This window comes from Halictus rubicundus, chromosome 5 (assembly GCF_050948215.1).
Source record: "Halictus rubicundus isolate RS-2024b chromosome 5, iyHalRubi1_principal, whole genome shotgun sequence".
Classification (NCBI taxonomy): Eukaryota; Metazoa; Arthropoda; class Insecta; order Hymenoptera; family Halictidae; genus Halictus; species Halictus rubicundus.
In genome coordinates, this window is record NC_135153.1 from 12,168,530 (window position 1) to 12,187,786 (window position 19,257).

At 47.7% G+C, this 19,257-nt stretch overlaps 2 protein-coding genes and 1 long non-coding RNA gene across 3 annotated transcripts in view; 1 reads left to right on the forward strand and 2 right to left on the reverse strand.

Annotated features, from left to right (window-relative positions):
- LOC143354397 (uncharacterized) overlaps positions 1 to 19,257 on the reverse strand; it is a 532,419-nt gene that overhangs the window by 475,717 nt on the left and 37,445 nt on the right. The window lies entirely within an intron of this gene.
- Positions 1 to 19,257, reverse strand: part of LOC143354381 (dipeptidyl peptidase 9) — a 60,156-nt gene that overhangs the window by 19,508 nt on the left and 21,391 nt on the right. The gene's annotated exons all lie outside the window — the stretch shown is intronic.
- Positions 1 to 19,257, forward strand: part of Hgtx (HGTX homeodomain transcription factor) — a 39,807-nt gene that overhangs the window by 19,281 nt on the left and 1,269 nt on the right. The window lies entirely within an intron of this gene.

The following is a 19,257-nucleotide window of genomic DNA, read 5'->3' on the forward strand; positions in this document are numbered from 1 at the left end:
TCACTTTCCTCTCCTTCTTTTCCTCCCCTTGCTGAAAGAGATTTCCGCGAGTCGCCCCGCGCGCGCACGGCCGACACACCGATTGCTCCGTCCCTGCCCCGCCATTTTCCTTCGATTCACCGGGAATTTTTATCGATCGGATCGACGACGCCTCTGCTCGTCTTCCGTCCGCTTTATCGAAACGCTCGGGCTCGTTTCGTGCCTCCTGTTCGCTCCATCCACTCGAAATCACGCTCGCTACCCCCCGAAAACACGATTTCTGAAAGGATAATGATGCATTGGAAAATCAACGAGAGTCGAGCCAACCAGCACACGTAGAAGAGTTTATGCTATTTTTTGGAAGCCTTCTCGAGCGTTTCAATGCATTCGGTGAGCCTGGGCTGTTTTGGATATTGAAGCAGCTTTGCTGTGATGAGGATATGAACTTGCCAGACCTTGAAATGTATTATAGAGCAAGTCTGCCGTGCGGTGTGATTTGATATAATTCGCATAGATCGTCGGTGGAGTCGAAAGAGAAGCGCAAGCATCCGGCCAGCCCCCGGTTCGCGAAATTAGACGGCCGTATCGCGTTTAATAAAGTTTATGCTAATCTCCGATAAAAACGTCACGGTGATTTAAGTGGGTCCGGCTAATTATGAGTAACAGATGTAGATGGGTTAATAAAAATTCATAATAGTCGAGCGCTCGCTGCGCCGATATTAATCCGTGAACGATGGAACGACGGGGCCGCGATAAAAACGGTGAAATCAACTCGACCGGCCGCTTTTTAATCTTCGCCGTTATTTAATATTTTCTTGCCAATTTAATTGGCCGGCGATTTTTATCGGCGAAGAATATATCCTCGACCCCTCGAAGTCGAGCTCCCGTTTCCGGGATACTCTGCTCGGAGAGCGTTAATCCGTTCTATTCGCGTATAAATTACCGGCATAAATTTCGAGTAATCTTTTTATAATGTTCGCTCGTTCGATGCGCGCACCGTTGAAGCGTTGAACGGCGACGGTAGCGAAACGACGATCGAAACGAATCGAACCAGCCTCGTAAATCGTTGCGGGGCAAATAGAAACTGCTACGAATTTGTTGTACGTACACGGAGGTTCGCGAGAGGAAATCAATTCGCAGAATTTCGCGGTGAACGCGTGCCACCGATTATTATGTTGCCCGCCTGCCGCGTCTGACCAGTGCACGCTCGTTCCACTTGCTACTCGGAATGCTCCGCCCTTCCTTCTAATTAGAACTTCGCCTAGGATTATCTGCGAGAACCGTGTCGCTTCGATGTTTGTTGGTTATCGACAAAAAGTAACGAACAGATTCCGGATCTGACCTGATTCTTAAAAAATTAAATAACAAAACAATTGTATTATTTAGCAAGCAAAAAAAAAGGCTTTTTTATTGTTACATTGGCGGAACTTGCTTTATGTCGATAACCGGGCACTTTTAATTCCTTTTTAAAACTCTTTTCATATTTTTATTCGCAAATAATACAAATATTGTAGATTTTTATATTCTTAGATTATAGATTACATTTAAGGCATAGAAATATGTGTTGAGGTCATAAAGTGCAACGTGATTGAATATAGTAGAAAATGTTGGTTATTGGCATAGCGGTGAATTTGTTGGGCTGTAATTTTAAGTTTAGAATGGTTCAAGGTTCTTTCGGAAAAAGTAAGTCGAAAGTAAGTAATGCAATTTTTTGATAGGGACGTTCATTTTCGAGAAAATTGACTTTGATACTCGTGGAGTGCGAGACTGCGCACGAAGGGGATGCAGCCAGTCGTGATCAGACGCGACACAGTCGGACCACCTTTCAGACTAGTTTTTCTCGAAAACGGAGCCACGTACAAAAACATTTTATTCCTCATATTTTGTTCGTTTTTTCACGTAGAATCAGCCGCTACCCTTCACAGTACAATAACTACTGAACACATTTTACACAACCTGTAAAACTTTTACAATTGTAGGCGTTCCCCTTACGGTTGAGCGAGGTGTTTCGCTTCCGGGTAGCGAAAAAATGGATTTTTGGCCAGCGAGCCGAGGTTTTCTTGCCTGGGGCGTGCTTCGCGTGTAGGAAGCAATCTGACAAGGGGGCGTGAGGGGGTGAGAAACGGCGGGGAATCCGGGCCAACGACGGAAAAAACCGTGTCATCGAAGTGGCTTTCGTTAAGGGTTGCAGGCGAACGGTGCCACCTAGCTCTCTCTCTCTCTCTCTCTCTTTCTTGTTTGGGGGGTTTGGAGGCAGGGTTCGCACGGAGGGGAAGGGGCGTAATTTTAAAACGCGTTTGTTCAGCGGCGGCTTACTCCATCAACGCCGGGGTGAGCAAGCTTGTAACGAGGCGGCGTTGTAAAAAAAGTTGGCCGGATAAAAGAAGGTGACAAAACAGCCGGAGACGTGTCAAGCTTTGCGGCACCTGCGTCATTCCGTTCGCCTCTCCCTCTCCCACCTTTTGGAACAAAAATGGTAGGAACGGAGAGAGAGAGAGAGAGAGAGAGAGAGAGAGAGAGAGAGAGAGAGAGAGAGAGGGCGAGCCGTAGGTGACGACGGCGAGCGTCACGGCACTCCGGAACTCCGTCGTTGTCCTCTTTCTCCAATCCGCTATCTGCCTCGCCCTCTGTCCCTCTTACCCGAGAGAGAGAGAGAGAGAGAGAGAGCTCCCTCTCTTTTTTCATATCCCTGTCTATCCGGCTATTTCTCTCCATCTTTTCCGCCATCCCTTTCTCTCCCTTTTTCTCTCCCTCCCCGGGGGCGACTCACCCTTTTCCTCCACCCTACCTCTTGAGAGAACCCCTATTACCTATCTCTCCCGTATCCTCCCCGCTTCGGAGAGGCAGCTACCACCTCCCCGAGCCTCCACTTTTACTCCCGCCTCTCCGAGAGCTACATCTGTAGTACTTGTGCTCTCGAGCCGCGGCTACGAGGAGCCTCTCTCCTCCCCGTTCGCCATCTTCGACCCTCGCAGCCAGAGCTTCCCATTTCGAAGCCTCAACCCCTGCCATCGCGACCATCCTCTCTCTCTCTCTCTCTCTCTCTCTCTCTCCTTCACCCTCTCACTCTCTCTCTCTCTCTCTCTCTCTCTCGCTCTCGTCTCCATCCCTCTTTTCTCCGTTTCTCTCCCTCTCGGGGAAACGCGGAGCGGAGCCGAGCGGAGCGGCGTCGATGTAGCGCTGTCATTGGCTCGTTCTACGCCGCCATATTTACATTTTTATTGAAAGCTACAAGTCTGTGTCGGTGAGTGATGGCAAGGGGATGAACGCGGCGCCCTCTCTCCCTCTCTCTCTCTCTCTCTCTCTGCTCAACCGTTCTCTCCTCCCGACCACCCTCGGGCTCGGAGGGTTGAACGAGGATCGGAACGGGCTGGACGAACCGCCGCGAGAGAAAGAGATAGCGCGGAGAAGCCGCGGGGAGGGTTAGCATTCAATTACCTCGGATTTCCTCGGCAAGAGGCGATTCACCTCCGCGTATATGCCATCTTCGAGGGTGAGATTGCCCCCGGATCCGAACCCGGCACCGCGTTTCCCGAAATATTACGACAATATGTACCCGCGGACCCGCTCTGCTCCCGCCTGTCTCGCGACCAGTCGCTGATTCAGAGCCATCGATTCCCTGGGCCTCCGCTGTTTGTTGTTCGCCCACCACCATCCTGCACGCGTTCCTTCGATAACCGATTCCACCGCAGCCATACTAACCCGTTTATGCAATGATTAAACAAGTCTCTCTGACTCTGCACGACTTTCACAGTCATACAGCAGCCATCGCGTTAATTGTCGTGCTTTGTTACTTCCACCAGTGCGTAAAGTTCTCAGAATCGTACGATTGAATTACTATAACAGCCCCAACCCCTCCCGAGGGTAGTTCAGAGTTTAATATTCCGAGTGTCTCGCACGATACCCGGAGAAAATGTATAGACGGAATTAAAAATAAGAAAACGAAGAGCACGAGGATATAAGAATCGATAGGAAGCTTCGGAAGCCATTATTGAAAATTACCGTCGTTTTATGAATTATTTATTAGTCCTACCGCTGGACCATTAACGCTCCGACCGGTTCTCGTCACCTATATACGAACGACATAATTCCCTGTCTAGTTAAAAATTAATCCTAACATTAAGATCTTCCGAAAATGAAGACAGCATAGCACTTGTCCTTGGAGGGAACACTTTCTTCGTTCGAACGGGTTTCTTCGCGAATATACTGTAGATATATTGTTAAAGTGCCTCCGTAAAAATGTTCCCGTCGTAGAGCGAGAAACTTCCGGTCCGGTATCGCATGATAAATCCGTAAATCGTTGCTCTCTCCGGTTTGATACACTGCCGAAAAAGACCTTCGTCGCGAACTTTGCTCATTTGCTGACCCGTTATGATCGTGCTCGGTGTATTACATTCTTGGTCCGCGCTTCCTTCCGGGGGACAACAGTCGATTTATTAGCTGCTCGGAACCTCACAGACAATGTTCCCTTCTGAGACGCGTTCAAATCAACATTTTGCAAAAATAATATAACGATCGGTGCATTCCTAAAAGCTTTCATTAATTTTACCGGTGCTCGGATGTTCCATTTACGTCTATCCTCCACGCAAGTTCCAAAGCACTTGGCCGAATCCATTGTTTCATAATTTTTGGAAGTCTATGGAATTTTTTAATCGATCTGTCAACAGCAATAGCAATTTCGATCGCGATCCTACGAGTCATCCTCCACAATTCTGTCAATCCCTTGCACTACGATTTATTTTACAGTTACTGTATTTTTGCCGTTCATAATTTCCCGGAGGAAGAGGAAAGTTTATATTTATTCTATGCAGTCTCCAATGGATGTACAACAGCAAAATAAAATTTCATTTGAGTGTAAAGGAAATTAAGGGGGCAACCTTGTGTAAATGGCCTGTGTTCAAGAATTATTTTTGAAAAATGTAATGCGTAGATTGATTTAAAATTTGAGGTGTCATTTATTAACGTTATAATGTAAACAATAAATATTTTTTCTAAATATTAATCGTTCACTTTATTTTGAAAACAACGTACAAGAACATCTCTGGTCACTTTCTAACTTTTTTTATCGTATTCCTGAGAAATTTCCTATCGATTTAAACCAAAAAAATGCTGAAAAATTTCATTTTACACAAGGTTCACCCCTCAACAACATACATAATAATAAATCTTCGTCATGAGCTTGCAGTGCGAGGGGTGAATAAGCTTCCGGTAGTGTTTTAATAATAAATCCGACACAGATTTCTTGAAAATTTGAAGAAACGAGAACTCTATTCTTGGACGTAATGTTATGGGGTTATGTTACGGCGTTTTCGGCGAAGCAGGGTGCGTTCCACTCGCGCGTGACACGCGTGTGCCAGTCATCGGGCGTTGAAATCACCGGCAAGCCTAAAAATGATCCCGTCCACGGGACTGGATTTATCGGTGGTAAACGGCGCGCGCGACTAAATATTGAAATTGCATAAATCGCGGCTCCGTTCACATCGACGTTTACATTATGTTACACGGCGAATTATTCGTCCGATCCGGCGTGGCGTGGCGTGTGTCGAAAGTTTTCGAAATATCGGGCCCGATTAAATTATTTTGCAGGACGCGATACACGCTGAATGACACACTCGCGTCCTATTTATCAGCGTATCGTTCCGCTTGTCGCGGATCAGCATAAATTTATGAAGTTTATCGATGCAAGAAGTTTCGACGGAGCTTTCCCGTCGACAAAATTCGTTTCATTCTTTCCTCGTTCATCAACCTGCAAATTGATAATACCCGTATCCCCCTCGGAGATAGAGCATAAAATCATTTTACCCCGTTTTTCCGCGCAAACACGCGTTCCGTTCCGCTTTGGAAAAACGAACGCCTTACCCCGCGGCACTTATGGATCGTCCTGTAGCGGAGATCGATACGACCGGACCCTACGTTCGTGGTTTCACATCCGAGATTTATCATTTTTTCAGTATCGGAAAAGGATTAGTGCGGCATATAGGGATTCGCTAGTTCCGCCCAACGAAGATATATGCGTTCTGTCATTCCGCATTTCCAGATATATCAGTTTTTCGTTTTCGAAATGCGTGCGCGGCTCCCGGCCATAGATTTTTTTATTTTTTTTTTTTTTGTCCGCGCCGTACACATGTCCGAAGTGCCCGCGACCCTCCACGGTGTAAAGTGTCAATATTAATACGTCGTTAAACAAAAGATTAATCGGATAATGCCACGCGCAGCTTACACGCCGCCCATTACCCTGTCGTTTCCTTTGTGTAAAAATCGTTCAAAACCGTGTATTTCACGAAGCTTCTGCAACGCAGAAAATTCGCGTGTTCGACAGCTCCGTCGGACCATTGACTTTCGCATAGCGTTCGCCGGGATGATTCCGGGAAACGAGTGGGAGGGGGTGGGGTGGGGGGGGTGGCCGAATCAAACGCTCCTCTCACGAGAATTACACGACCGGTCCAATTAGCGTCTGCGAAGGGTCCCAATCGACAAAGAGACTTTTCACTCTTGATCAGCATCCGGCGAATGATTCGACGCTCGATGAAATATCGCTGGGAGGAACGATGCCATAGCAATCATCGTGGAGCGCGGTAACTCGGGTTGGCTCGGGATCCGCCGGCTATTAAGACTATTACGCGGATCGCCGTTCAAATTGCCAACGATATCCGTGGCATGATTTAGTTAGCCGGTCGGTCGAGCGAACGGCGCGCAAAGTGCACCGGAACGGAGCAAAAGAGGGGTCCCGGGAGGGAGGGTGACCGGGGGTTCGTTTCGGCGTCGGAGAGAGCTCGGTGAACGAACCAACGAATGATCCTTCGCCCCCCTGGCTCGCTGGCTCGCTCTCACCCCCTATTAGAATCTAATACGGCAAAGTGAACGCGGAGCATTTGCGAGCTAAACACCGTGACACCCTATCTCGTAGGCGCATCGAAACTTGTGTCGGTGTGTTCCACTACGAGACACTCGCCGACACGAATTCAGCCCCGAAATTAACACCACGATATTTCCTGGACCCGCTTCTAGGTTATAAAGAATTCCTCGAGCTACTCGAAGTGGAATTAAATAAATTATTGTCGTCGACTTCGAACAGCTGAATGCATCGATTCTATTGCTTTTAACGCGTCACACGCCGCTATTTTTCTAATAGCCCTTTAACCTCTTGGCATACAAATTAAATGGAGAGATCCTGCAGACTTTACGTAAGCTTATTGGCAATATTTATTGTTAACCCCTTGCCGTACCTTTTAGCTCGGAAGAATTCGGGCCCAAGCGCCAATTCATGTTTGGTTCGAACTTTTTAATACGAGTCAGACTCGTGATATTTATGTTTGACATGATATTACGACTACGAACCTGACTCGCAATGTTAATGTTTACGATTGGTCTGAAATTCTCATGACGAGCCAGACTCGTCAAAGTGTGGCAAGGGGTTAATACGAGATCGAAAGGTGCACTGGAGAATTGTCATCCGCAATCGCTAGTGCACTAGGTGTAATAAGAATAAAGGGAACAGTTGGAATTTGGAAAACCGGGCCTGCATAAATCGATGCGCTAGAATATACATAAATCAATAGCATTATCGTGACTCGAGCACAGACGCAATATCGGCGAACAGAATTCTAACGTGTACAAATGTGTTTCGCTCGCGAGCTACTCCACATTTCCCCGTACAATAAAATACTAACTAACCGTGCAAGTATGCCGTTTCCTGCAAATCTGAATAGAAAACGTAGAACACAATTTTCCCGTCCGACGTTTCGTTTTCGACAGAATCGAGTTCGAAGGTCGGCCGTGCGCGGTTAGTAGAATCGGTCGGCCACGCGCAGACGCGGTGCATCTCCGGGCCCGATTTACTCGAGGACTATGTCTCGGACGAGAAAATAGTATTGCACATTTTCTGCCCGGCTTTTCACGGAGAATCGGTTGGCATGGTTTCCTTAATCCATTAGAGCGCGTTTCATTTGTTAAGACAACGCAATGTTTGCGCGCGAAGTCGATGTCCCGGTGGCAGTGGGACGCTGGAAATCAATTTTCCAGGGGCACATACGCGCGTGCAGAAGGAATGCGGATGCACCGGGCGGGGGAGGGGGGCAAACAAGCACCGCGCACCCCCTCCCATTAGAATCTAATACGGCAAAGTGAACGCGCAGCATTTGCGAGTTAAAGACCGTGACACCCCAGCGCGTAGGCGTATCGGCGAATCGAGAGACACACAGAGAGAGAGAGAGAGGGAGAGGGAGAGGGTGGTAGGAAGAGATGGGGTAACAAGTTGAAGTGCTCGGGAATGGAGAGACGCGAGATAGAGCTAGAGAAGGAGAGAGACAGCAGCTCGAAGGGGGTTGGGCTCGGGGGAAGGGGGTGTTTGGTAGATGTAACCGGTGGCGGTGCTTTCGGATGGTTGCGGGGGTGGGTTTGAACGGGCGTCGAGGGGGGGAGGTAGGGTGCCAGGGATAAATAGCGGAGGGTAGAATCGCGCGGAAGGAACGCGCGGGCTTAGATGGTGTTTACGCAGTGGTGGTGGTAGTAAAGTGGCGGTGGCGAGCTTCCCCCGTTTCGGTGGCACCCTCTCCTGCCCCCCTAGAGGGGGGCTCAAGAGCTGGAAGAGGGGGAGGGAGAGGCGGGCGGAGTTGTTTACGGCGGAGTAATCTGCTCGTCGACGGATACCAATATCGATGACGTCAATTAGTACGAGCGAAAGCCTCCTACCCGCTTTTCCTCCACCCATGTATCATCATGGTGGTGTATGTACGTACGGCGGCGGCGTGGCGTGGCGTGGCGTGGCGTAGCATGGCGTGGCGTGGCGTGGCGTGGCGTGGCGTGATAAATCACGGCAGCAGGCGGTGTTCCCTTCATTCACCTCCCACAGCTCGTACCCTCGAAATTGGCCCACATGTACTTGACTCCATAATGCTCGATTCTACGAGCTCTCTCTCTCTCTCTCTCTCTCTCTCTCTCTCTCTCCCTCTTTCTCTCTGTCGCTCTCTCCACCGACGGATAACAACCGGAGACTTTATTTCGCGCGCCTAACCATAGGCGTTCTTTCCGCGCCGACGTCGACCCGTTCACCGAGAGAACTCTCGACGCCAGATTTTCGCATTATGTGACCCGTTCGCTAACCCGTAACGTTTTACGCCGCGGGTAATTGCGCCCGATCGAACCGTCCAGATATATATATTCCCACGTTTAGACCGACTTTCACGCGCCCGATATTGCCACCTTCCAGCGCCTCGATCACGAGTTTATGGCGCCACCGCGGGAATTAGCGGGACTCGACGGTACCTAACCGCGCTCGCACCGATCCCGAGGGTAAACAGAATTTTTGGACGTCCTTCCGCCGTCAGAGAGGTGGCACAGTTATTGGACTGCTGGCAGTGCCTACAAGCAGCTAATGGGAAATTAATGTGTCGATATACGTCTATACTTTCGGTTCGAAATACCACTTGCCCCGTGTTCCAGATGTAAGAAACAATACAAATTCGCTCGTGACAATACTCGCTCGTGTCTAATCGGTTCTTTATGAAATCTTTGCTAAAATATTCGTAACTTTTTTCCGATTGAAACGACTCCCAACACGACACAATTCGAATCGTTTTTACGTGTTTAATACACGAAATAGTAGAACCTCTGGTATCCGAACCGACGTTGCACGGTCTGAATGCTTCGGTACGTTTTGTTTTCGAGCGCCCGGTCAAACGGTTAGAGACAGTATTCTTGCACAAACACCTTACTCCTTTAATTAGCGAAATGATCACTAAACGATACAGAAAATCCAGGAATGTCTCAGAATTGATTTCCTGGGTACATGGGACTATTTTCCGCATCTTCACCCTGCATGGCCGCATCGATGCTCGAAAATCGACCTGACGAGCGTCGATAGCTCCCTGGTCACGGTCCTGATTATTTCGCGATAGGATCTTTCCCGCGGCCATAAACGCTTGTCCAATTTTCCCCGGTAAAAGCTCGGCCCTGGGTAGAGAAAAAAAACCGGCTTCGATCGAAGGGGGTACAGGGTCGATACGGGGGCGGAGGGTGGCGGTCGAGGCTGAAAATCCTCCTCTGATCAAATCGGGCTTCCATGAAGGGGACGAACTAATCCCGTAACACCCTCGAGTGTTTCCTTGATCAAATTTGATGAATGTATCCGTATCACTGTACACACGTATTAATATTCCCCTTCCCCCATAATTCATTCGGCTCGCAGAGATCAGCGCCGCGCTTACGAAACAAAAGAGAAACACGCAGCGTCGCAGATGTGATCAATAAGATTTGCCTCCGTTCCGACGGGGATTATTTAATTGACTTTCCGGCGTTTCTCGCGTCGAACAAGAACCCCGGGGCGCTCGATCGCGTCGATACGCTCGATTTCGTTCGATTGTTAGCCTCCGAGACGTTCAACAACCAAGAGAAACGATCGGAAAAGAGATTCGTGTCTAAATATAGAGAGTTGTGAACATTTTTAGAAGATCCAATTTTGTAGGAAATATTGTCACAATATGTTTGAGCGTTAAGGGTTAATAGAAAGTGATGGAATCGCGATTCAGATAAACCAGACGCCTTCGCGTCTAAATAATAAGCAGACAGCGGATCAAAAATTGTTTTCATCGATTGCAGGAAGCATTGGTCGACCAGAAATTTATTCCAGCCATTGACAAAGTTTTAATTTCCGATAGTTCTTTAACGGCACTCGCCGTGGCGCCTCGAAAGCTATCGAACCTCGAGAGACACCGTGCCGCCATTATCGAATATTCATTCGGGCACGGGCGGAAATCAAGACACAACGCGAACATCGAAAAATGCGAACTTCGTAGAGGTGTTCTCCTCTCTCTCGTTTTTTCTCCTCTCGACGGTGAAAGAACGAGAGAGAGAGAGAGAGAGAGAGAGAGAGAGAACCGGTTGGCCATAAAGTTCGCCCTCCCTCGCGAAATTTGATTCCGAAATAAAAATAGAATATCGGGGATAACGCGAATCGGTGAAGCCATTTGATCTTCGAGTGAAGCCAAATGGTTGGTCGGGAGGGTGTATGGGAAGGGTGAGGAAACATATCGATATGGGGAAGCGGTACGAGAACGGAATACAGAGGAGCGCATTATCGCCAACAGCCAACTACCCTCTGCCATTCTCGCCGCTCGCATTACTTATTATTTGAAGAAACATTCTGCTCCAAGCACTTTGTAATATTACGAGAAATTACTTTGGCCCCGATTGATTTAGAGGATCGTGATCCCGCACCCGCGCCGATCTTTCGATCGTTCTGGCCGCGATACCGATCCTCCGCTGCACTCCGAACGCTTCACTTTACACAACCGATCCGTTTTTCCCGAATACCTTACCTTATAAACAAAACGCGACGAACATGCACGAAAAATAGAAATCACATTCAATAAAGAAATGTATTAACACCAAACCTACCGAGTCTTAAAAGTGACTGATACATGGTGTTTTATAAAAAAGACGAGATTAAATTTATTTGCTCTGCTGAATATATTTATTTAATCATTACCCACGGTAGCATCTTTATAATTTCAGTAATCGCGAAATAAAAAATCTGGAACCGGTCGTTTTGACCGGCGGTGGTCGGTGTAGCGTTAAAATCCGATGTCACAGGACTCGAAGAATTGTCATTTTTACGACAGGTTGTTCGTGCGGGGTTAAATTGTGAAGATTTTGTTCCTGAAGAGCAAACGAGTTACGCTTTATTCGAGCCGGCTTCCATTCCGTGGCAAATGAAAAGAAATTGATGTCAGCGTTGTATAATAAGGAAGGATCGCACAGCCGCGTTACCACTCAACGTCCGTGTAATCCGTCGCGTTACAATGTTTCCTGTTTGCGCGAATCCGCTATTTGCGAGCCGGAAATTAACGATCGGCATAGATTTCGTTGTTGACGCTGCGGCGACCGACAGTGATCAACACGAGCGGGCGATACTAGGTTCGAAGCTGCGTGTTTGCGAACGTCTGTTTGGCCGACCACAGACTTTCCTGTCGTTCCTATTGCGCTCGCTGTTGGACTATGATCGAGCATGTTGCTGGAGTAAGCCGCCGCAGAGATTCGAACGACGTGTTCTCTCCTGCAATCAATTTTCAATAACAATCTAAATTGACTCACCGCGCGCCGGGTCCGATCGAGTTTCTCCACTTTCAGTTCTTTGCTCGCAGCTTTTTCGTTTCAATAATCGAAAATTAAGGAACACTCGTGATCCGTAAAATTGGTTAAGTTGCTTCAGGGGTTGGAGACGTCAATGTTTACATTCGGATTCTACCGGGTAAGCGAAGAGCGTCGCGAGAGGTTGCTCGGATAGCGAAAGGGTCGCGGAAGGTGGAAATTCGTTGAAATTCCGCGAAAGCGCGGCCGACCCGAAAAATTTATCGACGCGCCGATAAAACGGAGCCGTTTGAATGACAAGCGGGCTCAATGACGCGCGAGGCGTCCGAGTCAGTGTCGAGCACGACTTTCCACGCGTCATTAAGCATCGCGCGAGCTCCGAGAACCGATCCGCGCCGCCGCGCCGGATGAATTTCATTTTTCCGCTATCCGGCGCGCAGGAAACCGGCGGATATTCTGCGACACGATTCTGAATCCATTACAGAGACTCTCCGGGAACTTTGAATAGCATTAATCTCTGGCCGAACGAGTCTACTTCGCTCCGTCTGACGTCGTTCCTTTCGCGCCCGCGCCGCTGCGTCATCTTTCAAATGATTGCTGCGCGAGGAACGCGCGACTGTTAGTCCTCGAGACATTTGCTGGGGAACAATATTTTATCGGAGTTTTGCCGACAATATTCTGTCAAGTTACGAACAATCTGTGGAAATTTGTCTGATCGAACCATACCGTTTAAAATGTACCGGGTGAACCACGAATTCGGACCAGTAGATATTACTCTGTTATTAGCAGTCCGATGTGTTTATCAGATATAGCATGATTTCAAGAGAGCTTTAGCGTGATTATAGCAAATTTTTTGTCACCTTCAATTTTTTGCAAATACGCATATGATCTTTTTGCGCCTATCTGTTAGAGGATTTTAAGACGAATTCGGTAAGTGTCGTAACTAGACTGCGGATGTTTGTGCAAAATAAAATTTAGGAACGCTCTTCTTCCCTTAACAATTTGTACACGTCGAAAGTGATGTATCGATACTCTTCGTTTTTTAAAATCTTCCTGCTGTTTTGAACTGCATTTGCCCATTGTTGCCATAAATGCATAGAATCCGCAGTCGGAGGACTGCTAATGACAGAGTAATCTCTACTGGTCGCGATTCGTGGTTCACCCTGTATGAGAAGATTCTTCCGGAAGACATTTTGTTGGACGCGGAAACGTGAACGAAATACGAACGCTAGAAATGGTTCGTCAAAAGTAGAAGCGTGCGAAATCGAAAGGAAATTATGGTACGAGAGTGAACGAGAAGTAGGACGGCGCTGTTGATTAATGGTCATTTGTTTTGTTGTTATAACGACGCTAATTTCGAGGACGGTCTAGATCCGCAACGTGCGTGATCGGTGCTTAGCCAGCCGCGACCACGCCGACCGCATTCAATATAAACACTCTCATTTGGTAATATATCTCATTAAGGCCTCATTGATCCACCTCCCGATGAATTTATCCGGTAGTTTCCGATGATATGCGAACCCGATAAAAAGCCCGGGCGCAGTTGGTTTATTACGGCCGGGCCGATCGATGCATAGAAAAGTGAATCGGACACACCGCTCGGCCTCTGCGTAATTAAATGACACCGAGAGAGGAAGAGAGAGGAAGAGAGAGAGAGAGAGAGAGAGAGAGAGAGAGAGAGAGCAGACTGTCGCCCTTAATTTTTATCCATTCGCTCTCTCCGGGCTCGGGCGTCATTAATATTCGATGTTTCGGGAGTCGAGGGGGCTCTCGATTTAATCATCGAGTCCTCGATTGCGTCTTTCTCTTCCACGGGAGAAGCTCCGGGGGGTGGGTTTTATTGGCGGACGGGAAAAGTGGACACGCAGCAGCGCGGAATAATAGAATAGGAAAAAAGTAAAAGTCGCGAAGAAGGACACCGTTGAACGACGCCCAGGGAAATTTGACAGGGCGGAAAATCTGAATTGAAAGGGAAATCCTGCGACCGAGGAAGGAGCGTCGTTCTATCCGAAACTTTTGCATACAGAAGACCAATAGGGGATCGATATCCCCTTTTTCTCGTGCTAACCAATTTTTATAAATAACGCCTCAATCTTTCGCTGCGCGCCTTAAGGGCCAAGGGTAGTCACGTGACTTTTGCGGAGTCAGCAAGTCGGTAACTGCTGTATAATTTCCATTCACAGCCTTCAGACACAGACTTAACATCCGTCTTGGTCTTGATCCGACTGATATATTATGAATACTGACGCTAAAAACGTGCTTCAAGTTTTTGCTTGAATATAGCTTTGAAAATATAGCTCAATTTGTAGCTGAAGATGTTTTCTAGCGCGCGCTACTCTCGATTTCATCCAGAAAACTTCTAACGCTTATATTACCAAATATCTGCATAGTCTCATCAGTTGATCACCATCGCGCGCTAGATTGAACCTTCCTCTTTCGAATGAGCCCTTTACCAGCGACAAAATATTCTCATATAAGGACGAAAAGTTGAGGCACGTAAAACCATTTTTCGCCTATTTTTGTCGGTAACGTGGTCACTCTACCTTATCGCGAATCTACGGAGTCTTCACTAGATTCACGGAACCCGTCTAAATGACGGACTCGACGTTTTAAATTTACAATTATTAAGTGTGCAAGGACGCACTTGCGAAGAATTGTTCAATAGGCTCGTTTGTTTGAGCACTTATTACAATAAAAATGGCTGAAAATCTGAATAACTACAATTTTGTTATTTCTACAACGAAAAATAGTCACTTTTAGTACTCCGTAAACCTACTGTTAAATAGAACGGTTTCTTCAAAACCCGACCGACCTTCCTCTTTCGAATGAGCTCTTTCCTAGCGACAAAATATTCTCATATAAGAACGAAAAGTTGAGGCACGTAAAACTATTTTTCGCCTATTTTTGTCGGTAACGTGGTCACTCTACCTTATCGCGAATCTAGGGTGTCTTAGCTCTGATATCTGCAATTTCTGCGCCGATTCCCGGACTGCGCTCGATTCTCTTCGGCAGAAATTCAGCTTCGCGATTGCGGGCAAAGCAAATTGCGATGAACAATGGCGGAAAGTAGACCGTGCAGCGATCGAATTAACAGCGGCGTTTCAATCGTCGCGCGATCAGATTGCATTCCGCCGAGCGTCTAGTTTGCAGAGGGAGGGTGGTTGTTCGCGAAACGACGCGACGCGTGTCCATGTAAATTTTCTGGATCCGCGTATCGAGATGTGAGTCACGCGTGTAATCTTTCGCATAGTAAATTATCCGGTGATATCAACGAGATCAGATACCGTCGGTATTATCTGTTACGACCTGGACCGAGAGGGGATGAACGAAACGCGAAGAGAGAGAGAGAGAGGGAGAGAAAGACACCGTCCAGAGGGAAACAGAGAGTTAGGGGGTGGCGCAGAAAGAGAGAGAGGGAGGCAGAGAGAGAGAGATCGACACTCCGGTATAAGGGCTTTGCGCAGTTATAAATGCGGTTTTGTATCTGGCTTTACAGGACAAAGTAATGGGCTTAGATAATCCTGATTTAATAAATCGAACAGTTGCGAGCAGCTAAGGCGAAGGGGTGCGCGGGCACGAGTTAGGGGAGGCGTTCACGTTTGCGAGCAACGGCTGCGTGACTAATGCGTTCAAAAACAAGACGAATGACTCGCCGGGAAGATCTTCCTCTGCATTTACATTTCACCACTATATTTCTTCGCCGGGAAAAATCCCGAAAATGCCGAACCAAATCTCGCGCATTATCCCGACCCCGACGAGAGAGCTGGTACATTTTTTTCGGCCGGGATTTGTAGCCGGCCAGACTCAGCTGCGGCCATTTTTGAGGGGTCGCGAGCTTACCGTTTTTTCGCATCTGCGAACCGGGTTTGCGGCTTCGCGATTATTAACGCCGATCCGATGCTCGTTAATAGAATCCGCCCCCTCGTCACGGGCCCACCGACACCCAATTACACGTCGGCAAAGCGGAAATTCGCGATTAGCAATGGTGATTTCAGTTATCCTCAATTTTGCGATCCGTTATGGTTCTTCAACTCTTATGTTGAACATCCGTGCACATGTTCAATTTTTAAAAATTAATTCGGTCCACGATTGACAGTAAGCCTACCAAGCACGAAACACGAAGATGAAATTGAGAATATTAAATTACAGTTGAGAAAAATTACAATCAACGGTTAGCTTTCGAGCGAGATTGTTAAAAGAAGAAGATTGAGCTAATTTCCGGCGGGGTACAGTCCCGTCGCGATTAATAGGAAGTCTGTCCGGCATGTTGGAACGGCTCTCGGCGTTTCAGTTTTGAGCAGCGGGGAATAAAATGAATTTCTTCGGGCAATTACGCGTGGCCAGGACGGTTTTAATCGGCCGTTCTAATGTTATCGTTCAATTTGAGGGCATGTAAAGCGCGGAGATTTTAATGGGTTATTATCGGGTACTTGCGTCACGTTTTGGCCCCATTACGGTCTATTAAATTAGAGGTAATTCCTGGTTAAACAGCGCGCGCCTCCACGGGCGTTATCCGAAAATCAATTCTTACGGCGCGTGTGCGTGTGTGGAGGATAGAGAATCGTTTCGTTCGAGATAAAGATAAATCGAATCGCGGCCAAGCCGTTTATCATCGAATCGTCCGTCGTTTTATACACGTTGCTCGAACACACGAGCCAATAAATAGAGGAAGCACGAGCGGCTGCTGCTGCTGATGCTGCTGTTGCAGCTACCGTTCGCTCGTTACGATCGTTTCAAACGATAGAGAAAGATTTTAATGAACCCCCCACTCCCTCCCCCAGTGTGTCCCGGGGCACGACGCAAAAACCTGGGGGAATGAAGATGTCGGAACTGTTGCTCGGACGTAAAGAACGTCCCTTAAAAGTTGAGTCGCGATCCTCGGGCAACGCCGCTCGTAAATGAAAATCGAATTTCTGATCTCGGGAACGAGCCTGGACTTTCAATCCAGAATCCGAGTCGGGTGTCACACCGTCTTCGCGGACTGCCGATAAAAATTTATCCCTGGCCGTTCCAGTTCCAGCTTTCTTTTTCATTTTCCTAACCCGCCTCACCGCCCCCCCCCCCCCAATCCCTTCCTCGTCGAGCTTTTTCCTTCTTCCTTTCCTTTTTTTATTACGGAGAACGATAAAACCGTCCGATCGATCAGCCGCGATCAACATATCGTGCGGGGACATCGAACGAATCATTGAGTCGGCCACAACCCAATCCCCGGAAATATTTCTCTCTTACACGATCTTTGATAAGGGATGCTCACCCCTCTGCGAAGATGTTCGGGTTTTATCAATTACCCACGGTCAGTGGCTGAGGCGGATTTTTAGCTGGAGAATTTTCACACCCTTTCAATTTGGATTTCTTTATTTTTTGGCACCTTCTAGCAGAGATGTTTGTTTTTTAGTATGATCTGTCAATTTTCAGGACCCCTCGTTTTGCAATATCGAGCCAGACTCGCGGTGAAGATGTGGAACAGTAGTGGCAACCCATTTGCATCATTAGCGTATATATACGCTCGATTTTCCTGGTCACTATCACCAGAGCAGTATGCATACGCTCAATTTATTTTTTCTTGTAATACTGAAATATGAAGTTCTTTTACTTCCAGTCATTTTTATACTTAAATATAATAAAAAAAAATTTTGGTGATAAAGGCCTTCTTTTCATATTTCCTTATGATGCAAATGAGTGCACGGTTAAATTTGCACGACTCGGCCGCACTCTTCCTCCAACGCTCATTTAGTTAATTGTTTGAGGTTGGGCAAGTCATCTCGCAACGATAGACAACGAATACACTGAAGCGAAAGAAGACAAAAAAGGCGTCTCGCTGGCGAGAATTTAATCGCTGTAAATTTAACCGTGCACTGGTTTAAACACGTGTGCCGTTAAGTTCTTCGGCACAGAGATGTACAGGGTGTCTCGGGAAAAGTGTAAGAAAAAGGGGGTAAATCCTGAGTTGCTTCGAATAACCACCCTTTCCTGGGACACCCTGAATTTTCGAGTTATGGCAATTGCTGACTTCAGAATGAAATGAGTAGTTCCTCAAAAGGGATAGCGAGCTCGTGTGGCTCGAATCAACTCACGGTGTCCAGCTAAAAGTTTGCGCCAAGCAAAAGTAAAGCACGAACGAATCGATGAAACGAGCATAAAAAAGCCAAGAAACCGAAGTGCTGTTAGGTTAATGCGACCGCCGACCGGAGCCGGGACAGTTCATGCTAAAAAAATGCAAATTCGTCTAAACATCGGCGAGTTTATCGCGATCCGCATTTCCCTGGGAACGTTGTCCGGCGTCTTGCGTAACCTTGAAATTGGACCAAACTTATTATTCGACCGAATGAAAACGGAGGGAAACGGTCTCGGGGAAAGAAGAGAGCCGGATGATGGTGGGAAAGAGGACAGCGACTTAAGGTGGTACATCTATAAAGCTCGAAATACGCGGGCAGGAGTCTGTGTCCCCGCAACAATGTATTTAATTAACGTAACGGGCGTCAGGGGAGCGGCGGGACTCGAGCGTAGCGATTGCACCCACAAACCACCCTCTATCCGTGCTAGGCGCCGCGTGACCCCACTAAACTCCACCCCCGCCTCCGCCAACCACCGGCAACCACCCCTCTCTTTTCTCGCCAATCCGCAGGCTTGTTCAATGGCCGCCAAGTCGAGAGCTTAAATTAAAGATATAAGCGCGCGCGCACGCGGACGCTCTCGCTTGCTCGTCCCGCTTTGCTCGGCGAGCTCGCGAGCGCGCACCAAGGCGGTAAACGAATTAAAAAGTAAACGGCCAGCCGTAAAAGTTAATAGCTGTTCGGATGAAAATTAAAACACTCGGGGAATTAAGATAACGGAGAGAAAGGAAGCCAGACAATCTGGAGAGATTGACTGTACCGGACTCTCTCTCTCTCTCTCTCTCTCTCTCCCTCTCTCTCTCTTTCTGGGAAACGGCTGGCATCGCCAACCCCCCCGCGAGAGAAACGTCGATTCCTCTTCAAACCGCCCCTCTCCCCCGCAATCATGCTACTGCTTCCGTTAACCCCGTCGACTGGGAAACAACGAGCAAAAGGATTCCTGGGAGAATCTGTTCCCCGAACGGCTTCCTAAAAATTGTTACTCCTATTCCGTGCGATTCGCTTGTTTTTGATCGAGCCGCCCCCTGCTTGTCTCGATTTTGCTGTCCAATTCATCCCTTTTTCCATATCGAGTCTA